A 26,857-nucleotide genomic window follows, 5' to 3' on the forward strand; every position below is an offset into this window, starting at 1 on the left:
GAGAGGTCTTATTAGCATTGCCAGAGCCTGCTCTACCAAATAGAAAATACTCTAGTTCCCTTTTCGGTTTCTCTAGGGCTTTGAATACCAAATAAATTTTCCAGACAGGTCTCGTTAGCAGCGCCACAGTCTGGTCTACCAAACAGAAAACAACGTAGCTCCCTATTCGGTTTTTGTGGGCTTGGTATACCACAGTCTGGTCTACCAAATAGAAAAGACATTAGTACCTTACTCGGTTTCTCTAGGGCAGTGTATACCAAATAAATTTTCCAGAGAGGTCTCATTTGCAGCGACACTGATTGGTCTACGAAATAGAAAACAACCTAGTTCCCTTCTCGGTTTCTCTAGGGCTGGGTATACCAAATAAATTTTCCAGGAGGGTCTCATTAGCAGCACCACATTTTAATCTATCGATTGGAAAACACTCTTGTGCCCTTTTCGGTTTCTCTATGGCGGGGAATACCAAATAAATTATCCAGAGAGGTCTGATTAGCAGTGCCACTGCCTGCTCTACCAAACAGAAAAAACTCTAGTTCCCTTTTCGGTTTCTTTAGGGATTGGAATACCAAATAAATTTTCCAGACGTGTCTCGTTAGCAGCGCCACAGTCTGGGCTGGGTATAACACATTCTGGTCTACCAAATAGAAAAAACATTAGTGCCCTATTCGGTTTCTCTAGGGCAGGTTACCTAGCTTTTAAAGCATCTGTTGCTGAGTAGTCTAGAGTTTCTCAATGTAGAAATTATGAAAATATCTGATATTGCCATGGTACCCTACGAAGTTTGTGGAATCAGCATTGTTGGGAGCTAGAAAAACTTATCATAGGACTGAACCTAGGATAACACCTCAGATCAGGAATGGGGTTCTCCCATACAATGAGAATTTATGTCCTGGTGAATGTTCTTAAAAGATTTAACATACAAGTAGTTTTAAGAATTTGCAGATTCTTAAAAGCATCTTGATAAAGAATTCTCCTCGACAATGTGTTGGTGGTATTTACATAATTTGTTGTAATGGATGCAACTTGTCTTATGTGGGACAGACTGGGAAACCTCTAGATGTTTGGATATCACAACATAAATATTCGATATGGACTGCCTATGTATCAAATGCGATTTTCAGCCATCTTTGAGTCTGAAATAACTCAGCAAATTGATTGAAAGCCAGAGTCATCGTCTTTGCTCCATTTGGCTTGAATAGAATATTGTAGAATTGGCATTCATAAAACATAAATGTTCATTATACAATAATAGTGGGAGGCTTATTCAAATTATATTGGATCCATTTAAACGACCAAGTCAATGATATGCATTTAATAATTCTGATTAAGTATACAAAGCTAATTAAGAAAGTGTAGCAATTTTAACATACAAATTTTGTTACTGTAAATCAAACACTAAAGAATAAAACATATGTTGGATATGCTCAAGATACATCTCATACAAGTCAAATATAGATCACACTAAGCAGATTATGAATGACACACTGATGATGTCTAAATTGATATAATTATACTGTGAGCCAGTAATGTTTAATTCATGTTCTAAGCTACTAACTCTCATAGCTACTTTAACGAGGATTCCTCAAATATTCTGGACCATAGTCAAACACTTCAATATTGTAATTCTTATCCCTTTTGTGTTTTCCTTTCTCCTCTGTGAATATATTTATTTCTTTGGTTTGATATAGTAATATAATGGAAATACATAGTAAACGCTGGAATATAGAAAGAGAGATGGTGTCTAATGTGATTTCTTTGCTTCTTGTTGCATCGTTCGTAAGTTCATAATTAATCATGAAAGCTTAAGGGCAGCTGAGATCATAATATGTTTTAAAATACGAATATAGTTTTCGTTTAAATATTCAAATATTTACATTCTTGTTATGACTTTAATGATTGTAAAATCATGCAGTCGTTTTATATTTCATTATATGAAGACTATTCACGAGTGTATAATTTTCGAAAGTTATGAACATAAATCTTAAATATTTCATTAATGTATCATTCTAAGATCATCGTATTACCACGAATATCTCTGTCAGTGTGTGCGTTCATCGAACTCTAGTGATCTGTAAACAGTTGAAGATACTCAGGCCAGGGTCATCAAAATGTGTTATTTAATTCGTGCGTCGTCGTCTTCGCGTATATCTGAACACAGTATTTAAGGAGCTTTCATTTTTCCTTCTTCAGGAGTAGTATTAGTAGTCAGAAAATATAAGTATAGAAGATTTTGCACGATTAATTAACACATCCTTGGACAGTGCTGTGTGATAATCCAGTGCTCTTTTTATATATGGGAAGATATTTTACTATCAAATATTGTGATGTGATATTTAATTATGATGCAGAACAACCACTGTAAAAAAAATAGTGAAATTCCAAGCGCTTTCGTGACTTCTTACATTATCAACTAACCAAGATGTTGACATTTCTGTGTATTATACAGTGCAGACTGTTTTAATTCTTATTTTGGTAATTGCAGTATATAATAGTGTCTAAATGGATCAAGACATGATGCTCATGTACTAGAGAGGCTGTAAACCTAGCACGCAAAATTGAAAATTATATCATTATTAAACATATTCTTCATTTTTTTTATTTACCATTGGTGCTTATTTTCACGTTTGCAGAATTAATACATTCAGTAACTTATGAGTAAATGCAACGTCATTTTCGTTCTTTCGTTAATTGGGAAATCTTGTATGTTATTCTTTTAATGAGAGAAACAACAATTTATTATAGAATTTTTTGTTGGTTCCACAACTGACCTTTAACTGATGTGGAAACTTGGTGATGAGTGTTGCTCATGATACAGTTGGTGGTGCAGAGGTTCTGGTGCTGTTCATGATGTTGGTGCTGACGCTGTCATTCTGGTGGTAGTGGTGACTTACCACTTCATAAGGTGTTGGTACAGGGATTTCCTTTTCTATTGGTAGTGGTGTCCACATTTTATTTTAAAGTGAGGCTATGTTAATGTTAAGGGTAGTGTTGAATATGTTATAGTGCTGTTGGTGATGGTGAAATTATAATGTTGCTGGTGGTGGCGTTGGTCAGGCTGTTGTGGTGAGGTTCTGATGTGACTGTTGGTGATGTTCATGTTATTTCGCGAGGTATTGATCGTTGTGGCTGTCGTTTTCCCGTGTTGATGCTGTTGTTAAAGATGGTCACGTTGTAATTGCCACTGTGTAAAGTGGCATTTTTTTAGTTTTTGTTGGTGACTTTTTTCCTTTAATGCTTTTGTTTTACCGTTTTATTATTGGTATAGGTGACATTGTTTTTGATACATGTTTCTGTTGCTCTCTGATGGTGAAAGTTCCGCTGTCTTTATGGCTGTTGTTGAGAGCGGTGATGTGAACCTTTTTTTATGTTATTGCTTATTTTCCTGCAACTGGTGTTGTGGTTGTGGATGTTTGGTCTGTTGATGATGATAATCCTGTTGTTGTTTCTGTTGAGACTGTTGTGATTATTGTTGATGTTGTTGTCGTTGGGGTTGCTGTTGTCGTTGTTGTTGACGTTGTTGTTATTGGCGTTGTTGTTGGCGTTGTTGTTGGCGTTGTTGTTGGCGTTGTTGTTGGCGTTGTTGTTGTTGTTGTTGTTGTCGTTGTTACTGCAACGATATAGCAAAGATATAGATAATATATATATTAAACAAAAGTACTAATTAACTTATTCTATTAAAATTTTACTTCAAAATACACAACTCTCTTCAAAGCGCCGGTACTTTATATTTCTAACGCGTAATTATTAATAGTTGAGGAAATAAATCAATATTATTTGATAACTGAGACAAAAAAAAAAAAACACTTACTGTTTTGGAGGCAACAGACGCATCTGTAGCCTTTACAGAGTCCCGGTTTTATTAAGCCATCACAGTCACTGGGATAAGTACAGTAACCATAGGCTCTAGTGCACTGCTTCGATGGCTTGCATGGCTTGGCACAACACGTGCAGTTAGCTGTACAATATGCAGGAACTGGACGTTCATTCGGATTACAGCTCGTGTTGCAGTGACCTCCCTGGTACTTTTTGCAGGAAGGGCTAGTTGCACATGCTGTGACATAACACACTCTCATTATGTTTTAATCAGCTTTATTAATGTATTAATATTGGTATAATTACCGACAATATGTATAGTAAAAAGGACACAAATGTAACTAATGTGACAATTTATTGTGGCAACGTTTCGCTCTCCAGGAGCTTTGTCAAGCCGTTACAAACAATACATGGACACAGAGGGTATATATAGGCTCAGAGTGAGATGTAATACTAGTGGTAGTAGTAGTAGTAATATTAGTAGTAGTAGTAGTAGTAGTAATATTAGTAGTAGTAGTAGTAGTAATATTAGTAGTAGTAGTAGTAGTAGTAGTAGTAATATTAGTAGTAGTAGTAAATATGTATAACTGCTACTACTACCAGTACTTGTACTACACCTCACTCTGAGCCTTTATATACCCTCTGTGTCCATGTATTGTTTGTAACAGCTTGACAAAGTTCCTGGAGAGCGAAACGTTGCCACAATAAAATGTTACATTACTTGCGTTTGTGTCCTTTTACTTAACAACTTTATTAATACATATTACAACCGTTTTCATATTTTACACACACACACAAATATATATATATATATATATATATATATATATATATATATATATATATATATATATATATATATATATATATATATATATATATATATATATATGTCGTGCCGAATATGTAAAACTGGTCAATTAGCAAGAACTCATTTAAAATTAAGTCCTTTCTGAAATTTTCTCTTATCCGTTTAAAGATAGATTTTTTCCATTAATGTTAATGAAAAAATTTTTAATTTTGCACCAAAAGAATCTTAGAAAACTTACCTAACCTTGTTATAACAACAACAATTCATTTTAGCCTAACCCAACTAAATATATTTTAAATATGTTTACAATAATTTAATACTAAACAAACACAATCAAATATATTTTTTTCGTTAGGTTCAGAATGATTTTGGCGAAATTATTACATACACAAATTTTCACTTGTCCTATATGGCAAGATGAGCGTTGCTATTTAAGCCAAGATCGCAAGTTCTGCCTATTCGGCACGACATATATATATATATATATATATATATATATATATATATATATATATATATATATATATATATATATATATATATATATATATTTTTATTATTATTATCACACTGGCCGATTCCCACCAAGGCAGGGTGGCCCGAAAAAGAAAAACTTTCACCATCATTCACTCCATCACTGTCTTGCCAGAAGGGTGCTTTACACTACAGTTTTTAAACTGCAACATTAACACCCCTCCTTCAGAGTGCAGGCACTGTACTTCCCATCTCCAGGACTCAAGTCCGGCCTGCCGGTTTCCCTGAATCCCTTCACAAATGTTACTGTTATGGGGCTATAGGACCCAACATGTATTTATAAGTAACAGTTACTCTGGAATTCCTAATAATATTGAATTGATGGGGACTTAGCTCTAAATGTCATAAGGGCAGATCACCCTTATGACTGAGAGGCAGCTGGGTCAAGCCTATTTTTCTCAATATAATAGGTTATACTATAGACACACAAACACACAATTTAAATAAGTAGTTTATAAAGTTGTAATTCTTTTTGTAAAAGTAAAATTAAGGTGTGGTAAAAGTGTTGTAACTCTAGAATTGTGCTTGGGCAAGTCTTTTGTTGGTGTGCGAGGAGCTTAGCTAGGCTCCTCCCTCCCTCTCTCTCTCTCTCTCTCTCTCTCTCTCTCTCTCTCTCTCTGTTGGTGGACTCCAAGCTGGCAGGACCTCTGGGTCCTTCTTCTATTTCTTTTGGGCATTATGTGTGCTCCAGGGGTGAGTTTTTATAACTTAAGTTGTGGCCACCATACTCAGGGTGACTAAAGTGTGTCAAAACACTGGTTAGCCCAGAGATTAGTCATGAAGAGAGAAGGGCAAAGTTGCTGAGATGCACCATGTGGGAGAACAGCTAAGGAGTGTGTAGATTTTTGTTTTGAATATGTGAGGCTGTAATTGTATATTCTGTACACATCTATTTAGAATACAGTTATATTTTTATAGTTGTAGTTTACATAACCTGTGAAGAGGGCTGGTGAAAGGATATCAGAGACACTCAGGATGATCAGCCATGATGTAAGTATTACCCCTAGACAGATAAGACCATTAAGTAAAAAGCTACCCCACACTAGAACATGTAGTGAGAACCTTACTATCAAAGTAATAAGGGACATACTAACATAACATGGGGGCCTGTCTGGGAGAGTTATTTGACTGCTAAAATAACTCAAAACATTCTTTGAACTATATGTGCTGGTATGGGGTAATAACAGTTGCATGTTTCTGGTAGAAGATTTACCAAGGTGGTGTCAGTGGAAGTGTTGTTTTCATATTAGTTTACAGGTTGTTTTTCCCCTAAGGTGGGAGAAAGGTTGAGTAACATATTTTTGTTGTGGTTATGGTAAGTGCTATGTGCATAGTTTACATTCAATTTGTGTTATTTTATGTGCCTGTGGGAAAACTTTGTCCACTGATACTGTAAGAGGGAAGCAAGTGTTTAAAGATAAAAACTATGTCAGAAGATGAGTCTTTAAACTTTTTAGGCTTCAGGGAAGAAGGTAATAATTCATCAGTAAACATGCCTGGTAACAGTGAACATGAGGGATCACCTACTCCAGGTGATATGGAAATGGAGAGAATGAGACTTAAATTAGCAGTGCTAGAGGCTGAAATGAAATTAATGAAAGCTAAGGAGGAAGAACGTCAAAGGTTAGAAGGTTCGGAACAAGAGCCTGAGCAGGTACTTTAACATAACTAAAGCTGCAAATTTTGTCCCTAAGTTTACAGAGAGTGACCCAGATAGATATTTTTCTTTTTTTGAGAAGACTGCTCTGGAGCAAGGATGGCCCAAACAGAAGTGGGCTACCCTAGTTCGCACACAACTTGTGGGTAAAGGATTCCAGAGAGTAGAGACTCTGGAGGGGCAAATTTTTTCTGATTATGATAAAATTAAAGAGGAAGTATTGCTTGCCTACCAAATGATACCTGAGAAATATAGACAAAAGTTCAGGAATCAAAAATTTCAGGATGGGCAGACCTTAACTGAGTTTGGGAATGAGAAACTGTTCCTTTTTAAGAAATGGGTTTGTTCTAAAGGAGTTAATAAAGACTATAACAAATTAGTAGATCTGATGGTTCATGAGGAATTGTACAATACAATCCCTGTTGACCTCAGAGAGTATCTGGAGGACAAAAACCCAGATAATCTTTCAGAAGCACTGGATCTAGGTGACAGATTCTTGGCTCCCAGGGAATTGGTAAGTAAAAACAGTCATGCTCCTTCTGAAAATTTCTCCACCCGTTCTAAACCTTATTCCAAGTCCTATGGTCATAAAGGTAAGTGGGACAAGAGTTTTCAGGGACAAACGAAGGCTGAGGCACCCTCTAAAATAGAAGGAAAAGGTAAGTCAGCTGGAGCTCAAAGTTTACCTAGACAATCAGATAATGTTTCAGGTCCTCGAGTAAACAGTACCAGTCCTACACCAAATGGTAAAAATACCTTTAAGAGTTATGCCTGTTACTACTGTAACAAAACTGGACACACACAAAAGTTTTGCTGGTCAAGACGGCGAGATCAGGAAAGGGAGGAACCACCCCAGAGGACCTTAACTGCAGAGATACATCCAGTTGCCTGCATTAGGTCTTCAAGGCAAGGTGAGGAGGAAGCTTTGGATCTAGACCCCAGGATGTGTATATTTTCTAGTAGGTCCACAGTTGGTTTGCAAAAGGATGTAGGCAGAGTTGAGAACATATTGTCCTTGAGAACATATTGTCCTACTCCTTGCTACGTGCAGGAGTGCTGCCAGTGTCTAAGGATACCTATACTGGGGTAGATATATTGTTGAAGGGTATTACGGGTTCAACCATAAGAACACCTGTACACAAATTATGGGTAGAATCTGCATACCAAGTTGGCTATCTCCCTGTAGGTATTTCAGATGAAATTCCCTTCGAAGGGGTTAACCTCTTATTGGGAAACAATGTTATGGGTCTGTTAGACAGTGAAGAACCACTAGTATGGGGGGAACCAGACCCCAAAGTTTGGGAGAAGAAGGCTAGGGAGACCCTGCCAGACCTTTTCCCTGTTGGTGCCATCACAAGAAGTATGTCTCATGATCAGGCTACCAAGAGTAATCCTTATATTTCTCATGAGGATGGTGAGGACTTAGGTTTGGAAACTTTATTTTCTGATGTTGAACTGCAGTCAACTGAAGAAAAGGATACCACAACCCGAGTCGAGCCTAATCAGTGCAGAGATCAGGGAAGTAGTGTGAGGGAGATTGGGCCTACTGTGATGCAGTTAATTGCTGCACAGGGGTGTGATGACACTCTTAAGTCGATCAGAGCCTCAGCTGTGACTGAGGAGGAATCTTTACATTTAAGTAAATGCTTCTATTTCAGGAAAAGTATAATAATGAAGAAGGCACCTTCGGTTACAGTACCAGTAGAAGGAGAGCCAAGTTTTTGTCACCAGGTTGTGGTGCCTGAGCCTTACAGAAACCATGTTCTTAGCTTAGCACATGACACACCTTTAGGTGGACACCTAGGTATTGCTAAAACAGTATCCAGGGTTTCCAGGCACTTTTGGCCTCGGCTGTGGGAGATGGTAGGAGATTATATAAAGACCTGTCATGTCTGCCAAATTATAGGGAAACCTAATCAAAGCATTAAACCTGTTCCCCTTCAGCCTATTTCAGCACCAGGTGAACCCTTCAGCAAGCTGGTAGTGGATGTTGTTGGCCCACTCCCAAGGACCAGAATGGGAAACAATTATTTACTAACGATAATTTGTTCCACTACCAGGTATCCAGAAGCAATCCCTCTACGCAAGACAACAGCTCGAGTGGTCTTAAGGGCTTTGATGAAGTTCTTTTCCCATGTTGGCTTTCCTCGGGAGGTACAAACAGATCAAGGGTCTAACTTTACCTCAAAATTATTCAGGAATGTGTTAAAGGGGTTAGATGTACAGCCCAAATTTTCAACTGCCTATCACCCTCAGTCTCAGGGAGTAGTAGAGAGATTTCATCAAACTCTTAAGACAATGATGCGAGCTTATTGTATGAATAACACTAGTGATTGGGATGAGGGTATCCCCTTTCTCTTGTTTGCCATGCGGGAAAGCACCCAAGAATCTCTCAGTTTCAGCCCTTTCGAGCTTGTCTATGGTCCTCCAGTGAGGGGGACCACTGACTATTCTCAAGGAGCATTGGCTGGGCGGTGAAAATGAGGTTTCCCCGCCGGAAGATGTTCTCTTTTTCAGGAAACTATTGGACCAGGCGAGACAGATGGCGGCAGACAACTTTAAAGCTAGTCAGAGGGCCATGAAGCAGTGGTACAACCAAAGGGCAGCTCCTCGCTCCTTCAGTGTTTGAGAGGAAGTGTTAGCTTTGGAGCCGATTCCGGGACATGCCTTGGCTGCACTATTTGATGGACCCTTTGTCATCACAGGCAGGTCTGGTCCCAATTATGTAATTAAGATGCCTGGCCGTCGCAAATCAGAAAGGACTGTGCACATTAACAGATTAAAAAAATACCACTGTAGGGCGGGAGTTGCCGCCATCCAAGTTGAGTGTGAGAATACTGAAAAGCTTCCTGCAACAACAGAAGGCGGTGCAATTCAGCCATCTTGTAAAATCCCTTGGCACACATGAAGGGACTCAGTGTACAGGGAGCCTGTGACTTGGTACAGTTACTCCAAAAATTTCCAGATTTGTTTGGGGATGTACCCAAAGTAAGTAAATTGCCTCCCCATGATGTGGATGTTGGGGAAGATGTTCCAATAAAGCAGGCTCCTTACCGCATGAACCCAACAAAACAACTTCACATGGGGGAAGAAGTGAAATTCCTCCTTCAAAACCAGTTTGTAGTGTCTAGCGAGAGTCAGTGGGCATCTCCATGCCTGATGGTTCCCAAACCTGATGGATCTATGCGTATGTGCACTGACTATCGCAGAGTAAATGAGGTAACGAAGGCTGACTGTTACCCTTTGCCACGTATGGATGATGTGATTGATGCTGTGGGAGGGGCAAAGTTTGTGAGCAAACTGGACTTACTTAAATGTTATTATCAGATACCCCTCACCCAGCGAGCCAAGGAAATTTCAGCCTTCGTCACTCCAGATGGGTTATTTCAATATATGTTCTTCCTTTTGGGTTAAAAAATGCTCCTGCCACCTTCCAGCATCATATAAATACTGTCATAAGGGGGTTGGATGGTGTATGGGCCTATCTAGATGATATTGTGGTATTCAGTAACCAGTGTGAAACTCACTTGGTAAGATTACAAAAGTTGTTTGAACGTCTATCCCAAGCCAAACTAACCATCAATCTGAGCAAAAGTGAGTTTGGTCAAGTCAGTGTACAATTCTTAGGATATGTAGTTGGTCAGGGGAAAGTTGCTCAATTAATGCTAAGGTGGAGGCCATTATAAATTTTCCTAGACCACAGAATTGGAAGGCAGTGATGAGGTTCCTGGGCATGGTGGGTTATTACAGATGGTTCTGCCCCAACCTCTCCCAGGTAACGCCACCACTGACAACTTTGACCAGTCCCAAAGTTCAATTCATTTGGGACAGCAAGAGTGACAGGGCTTTTGAAAATGTGAAAATGTTATTAGGGAATGCTCCAATCTTGAAAAGTCCTGAGTTTGAATGCCCCTTCTCTCTACAAGTGGATGCTAGTGATGTAGGGGTAGGTGCAGTGTTGTTGCAGGGTGATGAGAGAGATAGCCTTCAGCCAGTTTGTTACCATTCACCCAAATTAAAAAAGCATCAACGTGGTTATGCAACTGTAGAGAAGGAGGCTTTGGCTTTGGTGTTGGCTGTGCAGAAATTTGAAGTTTATATCAGTGCTTCCCCACATCCTGTAATAGTGTATAGTGACCATAACCCTCTGAGGTTTTTGCAAAGAATGAGAAACCACAATCAAAGACTCTTAAGATGGGCTTTGTTCCTACAGCCTTTTAATTTGGAAGTTAAATATATAAAAGGCTCAGAGAATGTGGTTGCTGATGCTCTCTCTAGATGTTTCATGCAGATGCATGGTGCATACTTTGTACATAGTGTTTGTCATGTGCTGACCTTGTTGTTTTTGCAGTTGTGAACTCTCGGCGAGCCTGAGCACTCTCTACCAGCCATCTGACTGTGAAGGAGTTGAGTCGGAGCCAAAAGTGTGACGAGGGTTGGTGTATATGTAAATGTGAGTTGAGGCAGTGGTTGACACCTTCGGTAACATGAGACGTTCAGGAAGATATGTGATATGTTGTGTCTTGGTGTGTTCTATATACAAAACGGCCCAACGATTTGCCTTTGTGGTCCCTTGAACCCCTCCATGTTCTATGTCAGCCTCCTCTTCATAAGTTTGGAGGATCTGTATGGAGTGGGACCTCGGAACATGGGCTTGAGTGCCTGACCATGTTAAGGATTGTGAGTGTTGACTGGAAGTCTCACTGTTTGGTTCGGCCACCAAGTGAGAGACACCTTGACATGTTTTGTGAAGTTTCCTGCCTGGTGTACACCTGACTGCTCTGGGTTTGGCTCTACTCTCGCCTCCTGATCAGGAAGATGCCACCCTGGAGTACTAGTTGCTTGCTGGATTACCGCAGCAGAGGCACAGGCCTGTTGGTGCAGGCTTTCACAGTGGGCATTGTGTGCAATTCTTGCATTGTAATGTGTATTTTTTTAAAAGCCACAAAAATTGTAAATAGTTACACCCTTGAGTATATGGGTATGGTTAAAATGCTTTTCTAAAAAATTCTGCAATCTGTTGTAAATAACAGTAAAGTTATTACTGTAAATAACAGTAAAGTGAAGAGTAGTTATGGTGCTGGGAAATATGTAGCATTTCTAGTAGTCTTGCTCACCGCCTTAAGATTTAAGCAATATACTTTTTACTAGCCGTATCCTGAGGGACACGGCTAGCTTTTGTGAGACTTCGTCTGGAGGTGGGGGTGTTATGGGGCTATAGGACCCAACATGTATTTATAAGTAACAGTTACTCTGGAATACCTAATTATATTGAATTGATGGGGACTTAGCTCTAAATGTCATAAGGGCAGATCACCCTTATGACTGAGAGGCAGCTGGGTCAAGCCTATTTTTCTCAATATAATAGGTTATACTATAGACACACAAACACACAATTTAAATAAGTAGTTTATAAAGTTGTAATTCTTTTTGTAAAAGTAAAATTAAGGTGTGGTAGAAGTGTGGTAACTGGAGAATTGTGCTTGGCAACAGTCTTTTGTTGGTGTGGGAGGAGCTTAGCTAGGCTCCTCCCTCCCTCCCTCCTTCCCTCCCTCTCTCCCTCCCTCCCTCTCTCTCTCTCTCTCTCTCTCTCTGTTGGTGGACTCCAAGCTGTCAGGACCTCTGGGTCCTTCTTCTATTTCTTTTGGGCATTATGTGTGCTCCAGGGGTGAGTTTTTATAACTTAAGTTGTGGCCACCATACTCAGGGTGACTAAAGTGTGTCAAAACACTGGTTAGCCCAGAGATTAGTCATGAAGAGAGAAGGGCAAAGTTGCTGAGATGCACCATGTGGGAGAACAGCTAAGGAGTGTGTAGATTTTTGTTTTGAATATGTGAGGCTGTAATTGTATATTCTGTACATATCTATTTAGAATACAGTTATATTTTTATAGTTGTAGTTTACATAACCTGTGAAGAGAGCTGGTGAAAGGATATCAGAGACACTCAGGATGATCAGCCATGATGTAAGTATTACCCCTAGACAGATAAGACCATTAAGTAAAAAGCTACCCCACACTAGAACATGAAGTGAGAACCTTACTGTCAAAGTAATAAGGGACATACCAACATAACAGTTATCTTGCTCACACTCCAACAGCATATCAAGGATTAATAACCATTTGTCTCCATTCACTCCTACCAAACACGCTCACGCATGCCTGCTGGACGTCCAAGCCCCTCACACACAAAACCTCCTTTACCCCCTCCCTCGAACCTTTCCTAGGCCGACCCCTACCACACCTTCCTTCCACTACAGACTGATACACTCTTGAAGTCATTCTGTTTCGCTCCATTCTCTCTAGATGTCCGAACCACCTCAACAACCCTTCCTCAGCCCTCTGGACAACAGTTTTGGAAATCTTGCACCTCCTCCTAACTTCCAAACTACGAATTCTCTGCATTATATTCACACCACACATTGCCCTCAGACATGACATCTCCACTGCCTCCAGCCTTCTCCTCGCTGCAACATTCATCACCCATGCTTCACACCCATGTAGGAGCGTTGGTAAAACTATACTATCATACATTCCCCTCTTTGCTTCCAAGGACAAAGGTCTTTGTCTCCACAGACTCCTAAGTGCACCGCTCACCCTTTTCCCCTCATCAATTCTATGATTCACCTCATTTTTCATAGACCCATCCGCTGACACGTCCACTCCCAAATATCTGAATACATTCACCTCCTCCATACTCTCTCCTTCCAATCTGATATCCAATCTTTCATCACCTAATCTTTTTGTTATCTTCATAACCTTACTCTTTCCTGTATTCACTTTCAATTTTCTTCTTTTACATACCCTAACAAATTCATTCACCAACCTCTGCAACTTCTCTTCAGAATCACTCAAGAGCACAGTGTCATCAGCAAAGAGCAACTGTGACAACTCCAACTTTATGTGTGATTCTTTATCTTTTAACTCTACACCTCTTGCCAAGACCCTCGCATTTACTTCTCTTACAACCCTATCTATAAATATATTTAACAACCACAGTGACATCACACATCCTTGTCTAAAGCCTACTTTTACTGGGAAATAATCTCCCTCTTTCGTAAAAACTCTTCACTGCTTTCAGTAACCTACCTCCTATACCATACATCTGCCACATTGCCCCCCTATCCACCCTGTCATACGCCTTTTCCAAATCCATAAATGACACAAAAACCTCTTTAGCCTTATCTAAATACTGTTCACTTATATGTTTCACTGTAAACACCTGGTCCACACACCCCCTACCTTTCCTAAAGCCTCCTTGTTCATCTGCTATCCTATTCTCCATCTTACTCTTAATTCTTTTAAAAATAACTCTACCATACACTTTACCAGGTATACTCGACTGACTTATCCACCTATAATTTTTGCACTCTCTTTTGTCCCCTTTGCCTTTATACAAATGAACTATGCATGCTCTCTGCCAATCCCTAGGTACCCTACCCTCTTCCATACATTTATTAAATAATAGCACCAACCACTCCAAAACTATATCCCCTCCTGCTTTTAACATTTCTATCTTTATCCCATCAATTCCAGCTGCCTTACCCCCTTTTCATTTTACTGCCTCACGAACTTCCCCCATACTGACAACTGGCTCGTCCTCAGTCCTGCAAGATGTTATTCCTCCTTGCCCTATTCACGAAATCACAGCTTCCCTATCTTCATCAACATTCAACAATTCCTCAAAATATTCCCTCCATCATCCCAGTACCTCTAACTCTCCATTTCATGATTCTCCTCTCCTATTTTTAACTGACAAATCCATTTGTTTTCTAGGCTTCCTTAACTTGTTAATCTCACTCCAAAACTTTTTCTTATTTTCAACAAAATTTGTTGATAACATCTCACCCACTCTATCATTTGCTCTCTTTTTACATTGCTTCACCACTCTCTTAACCTCTCTCTTTTTCTCCATATACTCTTCCCTCCTTGCATCACTTCTACTTTGTAAAAACTTCTCATATGCTAACTTTTTCTCCCTTACTACTCTCTTTACATTATCATTCCACCAATCGCTCCTCTTCCCTCCCGCACCCACTTTCCTGTAACCATAAACTTCTGCTGAACACTCTAACACTACATTTTTAAACCTACCCCATACCTCTTCGACCCCATTGATTATGCTCTCATTAGCCCATCTATCCTCCAATAGTTGTTTATATCTTACCCTAACTGCCTCCTCTTTTAGTTTATAAACCTTCACCTCTCTCTTACCTGATGCTTCTATTCTCCTTGTATCCCATCTATCTGGTGGCCTGGTGGTTAACGCTCTCGCTTCACACGGCGAGGGTCTGGGTTCGATTCCCAGCCAGAGTAGAAACATTGGACGTGTTTCTTTCCACCTGTTGTCTATGTTCCCCATCAGTAAAATGGGTACCTGGGTGTTAGTGACTGGTGTGGGTCGCATCCTGGGACACTGACCTAATTTGCCCGAAATGCGGAGCATAACAAGGGACTTTCTATATAGTAGTGTGTCATTGTTGTCAGCTAGGACTGTATACCTTGTACATGTACTTGTAGTAAATAAAGATATTATTATTATTATTATTACCTTTTACTCTCAGTGTAGCTACAACTAAAAAGTGATCTGATATATCTGTGGCCCCTCTATAAACATGTACATCCTGAAGTCTACTCAACAGTCTTTTATCTACCAATACATAATCCAACAAACTACTGTCATTTCGCCCTACATCATATCTTGTATACTTATTTATCCTCTTTTTTTTAAATATGTATTACCTATAACTAAACCCCTTTCTATACAAAGTTCAATCAAAGGGCTCCCATTATCATTTACACCTGGCACCCCAAACTTACCTACCACACCCTTTCTAAAAGTTCCTCCTACTTTAGCATTCAGGTCCCCTACCACAATTACTCTCTCACTTGGTTCAAAGGTTCCTATACATTCACTTAACATCTCCCAAAATCTCTCTCTCCTCTACATTCATATTCTCTTTACTCCTTCCATAACTGATCCTTCAACATTATTGCTACCCCTTCCTTAGCTCTAACTCTCTCAGATACTCCAGATTTAATCCCATTTATTTCTCCCCACCGAAACTCCCCTACCCCCTTCAGCTTTGTTTTGCTTAGGGCCAGGACATCCAACTTCTTTTCCTTCATAACATCAGCAATCATCTGTTTCTTGTCATCTGCACTACATCCACGCACATTCAAGCATCCCAATTTTATAAAGTTTTTCTTCTTCTCTTTTTTAGTAAATGTCTACAGGAGAAGGGGTTACTAGCCCATTGCTCCCGGCATTTTAGCCACCTCATACGACACGCATGGCTTACGGAGGAAAGATTCGTTTCCACTTCCCCATGGACAATAGAAGAAATAAAGAAGAACAAGAGCTATTTAGAAAAAGGAGAAAAATCTAGATGTATGTATGTATATATATATATATGCATGTGCGTGTCTGTGAAGTGTGACCAAAGTGTAAGTAGGAGTAGCAAGATATCCCTGTTATTTAGCGTGTTTATGAGACAGAAAAAGACACCAGCAATCCTACCATCATGCAAAACAGTTACAGGTTTCTGTTTCACAGTCATCTGGAAGGACGGTAGTACTTCCCTGGGTGGTTGCTGTCTACCAGCCTACATGGCAAGATGAACATTGCCATTTAAGTCAAGATTGCAAGTTCTGCCTATTCGGCACGACATATATATATATATATATATATATATATATATATATATATATATATATATATATATATATATATATATATATACATAGGGGGCTTGGACTTCCAGCAGGCATGCATGAGCGTGTTTGATAGGAGTTTATCTGGAGAGAGTTCCGGGGGTCAACGCCCCTGCGGCCCGGTCTGTGACCAGGCCTCCTTAGGTCAGTGTCCCAGGATGCGACCCACACCAGTCGACTAACACCCAGGTACCCATTTTACTGATGGGGAACATAGACAACAGGTGGAAAGAAACACGTCCAATGTTTCTACTCTGGCTGGGAATCGAACCCAGGCCCTCACCGTGTGAAGCGAGAGCGTTAACCACCAGGCTGTTGGAGTGTGAGCAAAGTAACATTTATGAAGGGGTTCAGGGAAACCGGCAGGCCGGACTCGAGTCCTGGAGATGGGAAGTACAGTGCCTTCACTCTGAAGGAGGGGTGTTAATGTTGCAGTTTAAAAACTGTAGTGTAAAGCACCCTTCTGGCAAGACAGTGATGGAGTGAATGATGGTGAAAGTTTTTCTTTTTCGGGCCACCCTGCCTTGGTGGGAATCGGCCAGTGTGTTAATAATAATAAAAATAATATATATAATATATATATATTTATATATATATATATATATATATATATATATATATATATATATATATATATATATATATATGTATAATATTTTCATAATACATCTATATTCATGAACTTTATAATGAATGTAAGAAGTTTGTAAAAATAATCTGACTTCTTATGTCTTGTGCTGATGATAAAAAAAAAGATCATAAGAGTTAAGAGCGTAAATTACAGGTCCATACCACGTTCAAGACCGTGAGCTGACTGACACACATTGCTATTGTTTTTTAATATAACTCTAAAAAGTTTAAATCTCTCTAGAAATATCTCATAAACTTATAAATGGTTATTAATACCTTATGATTAAAAATTTACATTCTCTCTCAGCCAGAGAAAACCCGGCTGGCAGAGTAGCGTATCAGTCTAACGATTACGCTAACGGAGAGTCGAACTTCTCCCACTGATTTTGTTGAATGACCAAAATGACTTCAGTGCTTCATATGCATATAATAATGACAGATATGACATTAATAAATTATTCAGTAGGAATCTGAGAGACTTACGTTTTGGGATGCAACAGGAACCACAGTCGGGGCCTGGACACAGTGTCTTGTTCAGTGTGCCATTAACACACAACTTTTTGTTTGGAACACAATAACCATTGGAGGCAGTACACAACGAGGTGTTGCAAGGGTAGTCGCGACAACACTGGCAACCCTTGTGACAAGAAGCTTTAATCGCAGGCGGATATTTACAGCTGGGTTCTTGACAATGTCCACCTTTCTTCAAACATGAGGGGGTAGTTTTGCATGCTGGGAAATAATGTTCGGATTCTTGGATAATATGTGCTAAGCGTTGTAAATATAAATTATTATCAAAAAAGCATTAAATAATTTTTGTATAGAAATCGTCCGTTTCTTTGACTGGAATGTTGATGCTTGCTAAATGATTATCTATAGATTATCTATAGTGAAAAATTCATTCATGATTAATGTGGAACAAGTGTCGTGAGGTGGAAAAAAAGACGAATGAATTTGTTATTAAATTAAACAATCTGTTGTGACAATTTTTGTGGATACTTTATCATGTTGAGTGAATATCATTTTGGACTCATAACTGTTGAGTTTAATAATAATAATAATAATAATAATAATAATAATAATAATAATAATAATAATAATAATAATAATAATAATGTACGTATGACACAATAATAATAACAATAATAATATAAGCATGACACAACATAATATTTCTGAGGATTGAACTGCTATTACAGTATCACAGCCACCTGCACCTGTCCACATCACTGCAGGTACCAGGTACCTGGCAGCGGCAGCAGCGACCTCCAAGCTCCGTACTTTTCTCCAACTATCAGAGCCACCAATGCTCCTATGATGACCTAGTTACTTGCAAAACTGCACTACCCAACGTAGCACCCAGAATGACCAAAGATTACCAACAGTGAAACCTACAAATCGAAAATAATAGAGATCAAAGGAAGACTGCCCACAAACCGAAAGCAACACCCTGCTGCCAGCCGAACAACGTAACCCTATGCTTTGTATAACTACAACTTCTTAACTACAACAATTCCTGTAGTATTATGAGGCGCAATCTAAGAGGAAACAGCACCAAGGCCAGCAAGAAAACACCGAAAAATCAACTATTCAACAAGTGTAGCCAGGAGGACGCCGGCCCAGCAACCACCCCTCTCACCACCGCTCAAGGCGACACCACAACAATAACAACAAACATGGCTGCCACCAGCCCATCCTCCCCTCTCTTCCCCGGATTCAACCTACCAAGTAGTCTCTCAGGTATGACCAACGATCCAGATACCCTAAAGACATGCATCTCCACCTTAGTTATTGAAAATATGAATCTTCGAGAGATACTAACAAAACAAGACACCAGGATGACACAACTCGAGAACAAAATCCTCAGTCTTGAACAAAAGTTATCAACACCAGGAATGACTAACTGTGACAAGACCATCCAAACAGTCATAGATAGCCATACCCAACAAATAATATCTCTTAATACAAAGGTTGAAGAAGCAGTAAAAGAATGGAAGAACAACTTAGATAACCAGTTCAGTGACTACTTTGCTCTCCAAGAAGATAAAACTGAACAAGATAAACTATCGGACGCAGTAATAGTTAACAGTCCACTTTTTCCCAGTGATATGAACCAAACTAACAGTAAAGAAATTACTCTCCAGATCATAAAGGACCGAAAAAGTGTTATTGTACCGGAGTCAGAAATAAAGGAAGCCAGGTTACTAGGATCCCATGGTAGAAAAAGTGTTATGCTTAGATTCCACTCACATGACAGGAAAAAAGACTTAATTATTGCATCTATTAAAGTAAAGAAAGAGGTATACATAAACGAGTGTCTTACCAAAAAACGTCAGAACCTCCTGTATAGAGTCAGAAAACTTAAGCGGGAGAATAATGACACAATACACCGATGCTTCACACGGGATGGGAAAATTCTAGTTAGGAAAACAAATGTAGGTCAACTGTACACAATCACGAACGAGAATGATCTATCACGATTTCTCAGGGATACTGATCTTACAGAGAATAACTAAACAATGTCCAACCTAAAAGCCTACGTAATGTAGTGTATGTTTTGCTCCATTATTGTTCAAATTTCATAGTACAATCTCTTAGTAATTAAATAATCAACTACCTCATTTTGTGATTTTACTAGTAAGCATAAGTCACCTTATGTAATTTTCTTATTTACTATTGTTTGCTTAAATATTAGCTGAATTGATACTTTCTCTGTCCATATTACTACCTCATATTTTTTTAAATACTATCAATTGATATTACTTACTAAAATTAATAATTACCATTTTTACTATCAATACAATTTACTCTTAACATTTTTGACATCATTTAATAACCATTACTTGTCTAATTACCATAACCTGTTTTAATACCACATTTACTATCTTAGAGTACTCTTAATTACCTTGTACTGCCATATAACCTCAAGTATAACTACCAGTGCAATATTGAATGAAATAAACATTACTTTTTCACTTTTTTTTGCAATCATTATTACTTACTAAAATTTTATTAAACACCATATTTACTACCAGTCAATTTTACTTTTGTACATTAATCATTATTTTATACTTCCCATAACATTTTGTTGCCAAATTTTCAAGTTTGTATATTCAACTCCAACCTCCCCTCAAGGAAGGTTCCTTGATGTTGGTGAGGGGCTCTTGATTTAGGGAATTGGATCTGTGCTCCAGTTCCCCGAATTAAGCCTGAATGCCTTCCACATCCCCCCCAGGCGCTGTATAATCCTCCGGGTTTAGCGCTTCCCCCTTGATTATAATAATAATAATAATAAACTCCAACCTTTATATTATCCTTTGTACCTGTGTACCTGTGTACCTGACTACCATCTTACTATCATATTATAACCAAGACATTGCCATTGTTATTTTTTACTTATTCTTTTGGTACTTTAATTGTAAATTTTATTTTGTCAATTTAAATCTGGTTATACTCTTGATCTTGTCAACAACTTATACCAGATCCTAGTGCAATTGCAAGTGCCATTTCAATTTGTATTTTTATATTATAAGCTTATATTATAAGTCCTATTCTAAGATTGTTTTCATATCTTAGTGACTATATTGTGTGTGCAATTAGTGTATATTTCAATTATATTATTGTTCAAGGCCCTTAACTATCTTTTGCTAACTAGTACCAACTACCTCATATATTCTTTTTCTTTTCTACTTATTTTTATTCTTTTGCTACCTTAACTTGTGTATTTTGTCCTGTCAATTTAAATCTAGTTATACTCTAATTCTTGTAAACAACTTATATAACACCTTAGTGCAATTACAGTTGAGAGTCTTGTGCCTTTTTTATATTATTAGATTAAACTCAGTTGTACTATAGCTCATTCTAGCTCAATACATAGTCAATACCAAATTCATTATATTAGACCATAGTGTAATTACTAGTGAGAGTCTGGTGCTATTTTTAATTTGTATTTTTATATTATTAGATTAAACCTAGTTGTACTATAGCTCATTCTAGCTCAATACATAGACTATACCAAAGTCATTATATTAGACCTTAGTGCAATTACAAGTGAGAGTCTTGTGCTATTTTTAATTTGTATTTTTATATTATTAGTTTATACCTAGTTGTACTTTAGCTCATTCCAGCACAACACATAGACAACACCAACTTCATTATGTGTATTAGTGACTATACTCTACTTGACCAAAATGCTATAGCTGTATACTTGTCCAAACTTCCCACCACTACAGATATCAGTACTAAAACTCAACACACAACTCAGGATATAAATAACCATAATTTAAACCTAGAAGATGATTGATCACGTTGACCCTGATCTAAACCTCCATAATCTAACACACAATCAAAACCTATTGGAAAGTAACTGCCTTTATTACACAGCATCACAAGCCAGCACTATCCTAAACAATGCTAAAAGTCTATCAGTACTTAACTACAACATCAGGTCCTTAAGCAAACACTATGATGACCTCCTGGCACTCCTTGAATCACTAAAGACACCCTTCTCCTGCATTATTCTTACTGAGACCTGGCTTAAGCAGGACACAATAGATATCTACCCTCTACCAGGATACACAGCAATCCACAACTGCAGACCATACCAAGTTGGGGGTGGTATTGCAATCTATTACTCTAACCAATTATCTTGTATTAGCACCACTTGCTTTAGTGATGAATATGGAGAATACATTTTTGCTAATTTTACTGTAAAAAACCTTAAGACGCCTATAACAATCGGTGCCATTTACCGGATACCTCACACAAACATCCCAAATTTCAGTGAGAAATTAAAGGCACTAATAACAAACATACAAATGAATAAGCACCACCTTCTCTTAGCTGGAGACTTCAACATCAACCTTGGCCTACTAGATGATCAGCTTGTAACTGATTTCATCAACAATATGAACAACACACTTCTCATACCAACAATAACTAAACCAACCAGGCTCTCTGAAACAAGTGCAACCATAATAGACCACATATGGACCAATATACTAGCCCCCCTTAAATCAGGGATAATCACAGATAGCACTACAGACCACTACCCTACCTTCCTCTTGACAAACATTAGTAAACCACCACTTGAATACAACAAAGTTTCATTTAGACTCCATGATGAGGCCTCAATAAGGAAGTTCACAGCTGACCTAGAGACTGTTGACTGGCCTACAGAATTCTCCAAGGCCAATGGTATTGATGACTGGACAGACATTTTTCTTAACAAATTACTTAGACTATACAACAAACATTGTCCTATAAAAACGAAACAGATCACAAACAAACAGCTTGGTTGCCCATGGCTAACCAGCACCATTCTGAAATCCATTGATAAGAAACACCAATATGAAAAGCAATATAGACAGGGCTTAATACACAAAGATATTCTTAAACACTATTCATCAGTCCTCACCAAAGTAATAAAGAAAGCCAAACAACTATACTACTCCAGTAGATTCACTGACACAAGAGGAGATATAAAAAAGACCTGGAAAACACTCTCTCAGATTCTAGGGACCCACAAACTGAAAAAAACAAGAATATTGTCCTAACTAAACCTAATGAAACACCACTGCAACCCAATGACACAGCTAACAAGATAAACGACTTCTTCTCAACCATAGGCTCTAATCTCGCTAATAAAATCCCACGTACCAATGCCCATGCCGGGGACTACCTAGATGGAAATTTCCCAAATTCCTTCTATCTTGCTCCAACTGAGCCCACGGAAGTCACCGAGATTATAAAGTCACTTAAAAATAGCTCAGGGAATCTGTCTCATGTCCCACCATTATTGTACAAGTGAGCGGCCCATGTCCTCTCGCATACTGTCTCATTACTTTTTAACAAGTCACTAGAAACTAGCACCTTCCCGAAACTACTCAAGACGGCAAGGGTTACACCAATACATAAAGGTGGTGACCCTACAGATTTAAACAACTATAGGCCAATATCAAACTTACCATTGCTATCCAAAATCTTTGAGAAACTCGTAAACAGGACCCCTCAAGGGAGGTTCCTTGATGTTGGTGAGGGGCTCTTGATTTAGGGAATTGGATCTGTGCTCCAGTTCCCCGAATTAAGCCTGAATGCCTTCCACATCCCCCCCCGGCGCTGTATAATCCTCCGGGTTTAGCGCTTCCCCCTTGATTATAATAATAATCGTAAACAGGAGACTATATTCATTTATAATGGCACAAAACATACTCAACCCCTGCCAATTTGGATTCAGGAAAAATAAAAGCACTAACGATGCAATCATAAAAATGCTAGATCTGCTTTACACAGCATTGGAAAATAAGGAATATCCACTAGGAATTTTTATTGACCTAAGAAAAGCTTTTGACACAGTAGACCACGGCATCCTACTCCACAAACTTGACCATTATGGTATAAGAGGCCATGCGCTTGCATATTTCAAATCTTACCTTACTAATAGGTATCAGTATGTCACCATTAAAGACACAGCATCAACAACACAGCCACTTGATACTGGAGTTCTGCAGGAAGTGTCCTTGGTCCCCTGCTCTTCCTCATATACATCAATGATCTTCCAAACGTATCTCAACACCTGAACCCCATTCTCTTTGCTGACGACACGACTTATGTCATCTCTCACCCTAATCTTGCCACCCTCAACACCATTGTTAATGAGGAGCTGATCAAAATATCGACTTGGATGACAGTCAATAAACTTACGCTTAACACTGACAAAACCTACTACATTATGTTTGGTAGCAGAGCAGGAGATGCGCAAATTAACATTAAGATCGACAACACTCTAATTGCCAGGCATAATGAGGGCAAATTCCTAGGCGTATACCTCGACAACAACCTGAACTTCAGCACCCATATCCAACATATAACCAAAAAAGTATCCAAAATGGTTAGGATCCTCTCCAAGATACGATAACACGTGCCGCAAACTGCCCTTCTCACACTATACCATTCACTTATATATCCATACCTCACCTGTGCTATATGTGCTTGGGGTTCAACTGCAGCAACACACCTAAAGCCAATAATAACCCAACAAAAAGCTGCAGTAAGAATAATCACTAAATCCCATCCCTGGCAACACCCCCCCCCACTCTTCATAGATCTAAACTTACTCCCTGTTCAGTACATCCACACTTACTACTGTGCAATCTACATCTACAGGACCTTAAATTCCAATATTAACCTTGACCTAAAACGCTTTCTTGATAGTTGTGACAGAACCCACAGGCACAACACCAGACACAAACATCTCTATGACATTCCCCGTGTCCGACTAAACCTTTACAAAAATTCAATGTATGTCAAAGGCCCTAAAATCTGGAACACCCTACCTGAAAATTCTAAAACTGCAGACACATTCATCAACTTCAAAACTACCATCAGAAAACATCTTATCTCCCTGATACACCCTGTCAACTAATTACACGAATACCACCTGGTGGTTCACACTTACACTCACTCACCCATTTGACCATAAACAGAAATATCAATCTCAATCTCAAAATAATTAATCTTAACTAGTCATAAGTTGGCCTGTGATACTCCAATACTGAAACTATGTATAGTGCCAAAACAAAAGCATTCACATTGCTAAACTCACAAACTAGTATTTAATCACTTAGTCATAATACCAACTTACCTCATAATTTAGTAATATTTTAAACTTAGGATTTAATCTAAGCCTGCCCGAAATGCCTAGCCATGCTAGGTGTTCTAGTGGTACACTCTGTAATTTTTATTTTACTACATGTAAACCACACAATAACCAAATTCTGTAAACTCAGCATTGTAATACTTACAGAGAATAAACTTTGAATTGAATTGAATTACAGTATCACAGCCACCTGCACCTGACCATATCACTGCAGGTACAAGGTACCTGGCACAGTTATTAAAGTATCACAGCCACCTGCACCTGACCACATCACTGCAGGTACAAGGTACCTGACACAGTTATTAAAGTATCACAGCCACCTGCACCTGACCACATCACTGCAGGTACAAGGTACCTGACACAGTTATTAAAGTATCACAGCCACCTGCACCTGACCACATCACTGCAGGTACAAGGCACCTGGCACAGTTATTAAAGTATCACAGCCACCTGCACCTGACCACATCACTACAGATACAAGGTACCTGACACAGTTATTAAAGTATCACAGCCACCTGCACCTGACCACATCACTACAGGTACAAGGTACCTGGCACAGTTATTAAAGTATCACAGCCACCTGCACCTGACCACATCACTGCAGGTACAAGGTACCTGGCACAGTTATTAAAGTATCACAGCCACCTGCACCTGACCACATCACTACAGGTACAAGGTACCACACAGTTATTAAAGTATCACACACCTGCACCTGACCACATCACTACAGGTACAAGGTACCTGACACAGTTATTAAAGTATCACAGCCACCTGCACCTGACCACATCACTACAGGTACAAGGTACCTGACACAGTTATTAAAGTATCACAGCCACCTGCACCTGACCACATCACTACAGGTACAAGGTACCTGGCACAGTTATTAAAGTATCACAGCCACCTGCACCTGACCACATCACTACAGGTACAAGATACCTGGCACAGTTATTAAAGTATCACAGCCACCTGCACCTGACCACATCACTACAGGTACAAGATACCTGGCACAGTTATTAAAGTATCACAGCCACCTGCACCTGACCACATCACTACAGGTACAAGCTACCTGGCGCAGCCAATACGACATTTTCCAAAATATTTTACAAACTGCTCAAACAACATATATTCCTTACAGAGAAATCGGGTCAAACAAAAACGTCCCTAAATACATAAGCAGGAGAATTAACCAATGAATAAAATAATAAGATATTAAAAAATCAATACAAAAAAGATAGCAATAACAGGCATAAGACATTAAAATCGAGAATTATACTCGTATGTGATGGAAATGGGCCCTTAGCAGCAGCGAAGACCAGCACGGACAGTAAGACCAACACTTGTAGATGTCCGCACATGTTGGCGCCAGGAGTCAGTTCTGAGCTTTCTTGATGTTAAGTGCTACTGCTCTTCTGAAGTCTCTGAACCGCAGAAATCTGTGCAGTGAGGTGAAGCTCTAGGTAGAGTTATAGGTATATATATATATAGGGAGGGATGTATGAGTCACATGAAATATTAGCAGGTGTAGTTGTCAACTGACAGACATTCATCTTCTTTTTTCGACAGGCTGCTAACTTATAGCCAACCTCAATTTACATGTTACAATTTTACATGTGCTCAAAAAATGAAAATCATATTTCCAATAATAATAACAGCACTTATAGAGATAGTAAAATATAAGATATGTAGGGTATATTTCGGTTTTACACTGAACAACTCTTCAGCAGTGAGGTCGAAATATTTTCTATTGAGAGGAATGTTTACTTTCGTTTTAATATCTTATGAAAGAATTGTAGCTCTTACAACACACCTCTCGATATGAACTCTGGTGTCATAAACACTACGAAGACGTCGCTTCATCTCACTGAGTGGCGAACTTAGGAACAAGTCTGAACGACCATATTTACATAAAACATATGTGTTAACTTGAACAACGCTGGTAGCTTCATTTCTGAAACATTAGCACTTTCCATAAAACTTTTGTTAATCCTGCCGTCACATGACAAGACATCAACTCACCTACTACTGCTAGCATGGCCTGCTATT

At 38.8% G+C, this 26,857-nt stretch overlaps 1 long non-coding RNA gene across 1 annotated transcript; it reads right to left on the reverse strand.

Annotated features, from left to right (window-relative positions):
- Positions 1–1,297: 1,297 nt before the first annotated feature.
- On the reverse strand, positions 1,298–26,254 carry LOC128706646 (uncharacterized). The gene is made up of 4 exons (XR_011391329.1): positions 26,088–26,254; positions 17,641–17,889; positions 3,809–4,051; positions 1,298–3,607 (listed from the first exon to the last, which is right to left on the reverse strand). It is a non-coding gene; the product is annotated as an uncharacterized lncRNA (long non-coding RNA).
- Positions 26,255–26,857: the final 603 nt, after the last annotated feature.

Source organism: Cherax quadricarinatus, unplaced genomic scaffold, assembly GCF_038502225.1.
Source record: "Cherax quadricarinatus isolate ZL_2023a unplaced genomic scaffold, ASM3850222v1 Contig1404, whole genome shotgun sequence".
Taxonomy (NCBI): Eukaryota; Metazoa; Arthropoda; class Malacostraca; order Decapoda; family Parastacidae; genus Cherax; species Cherax quadricarinatus.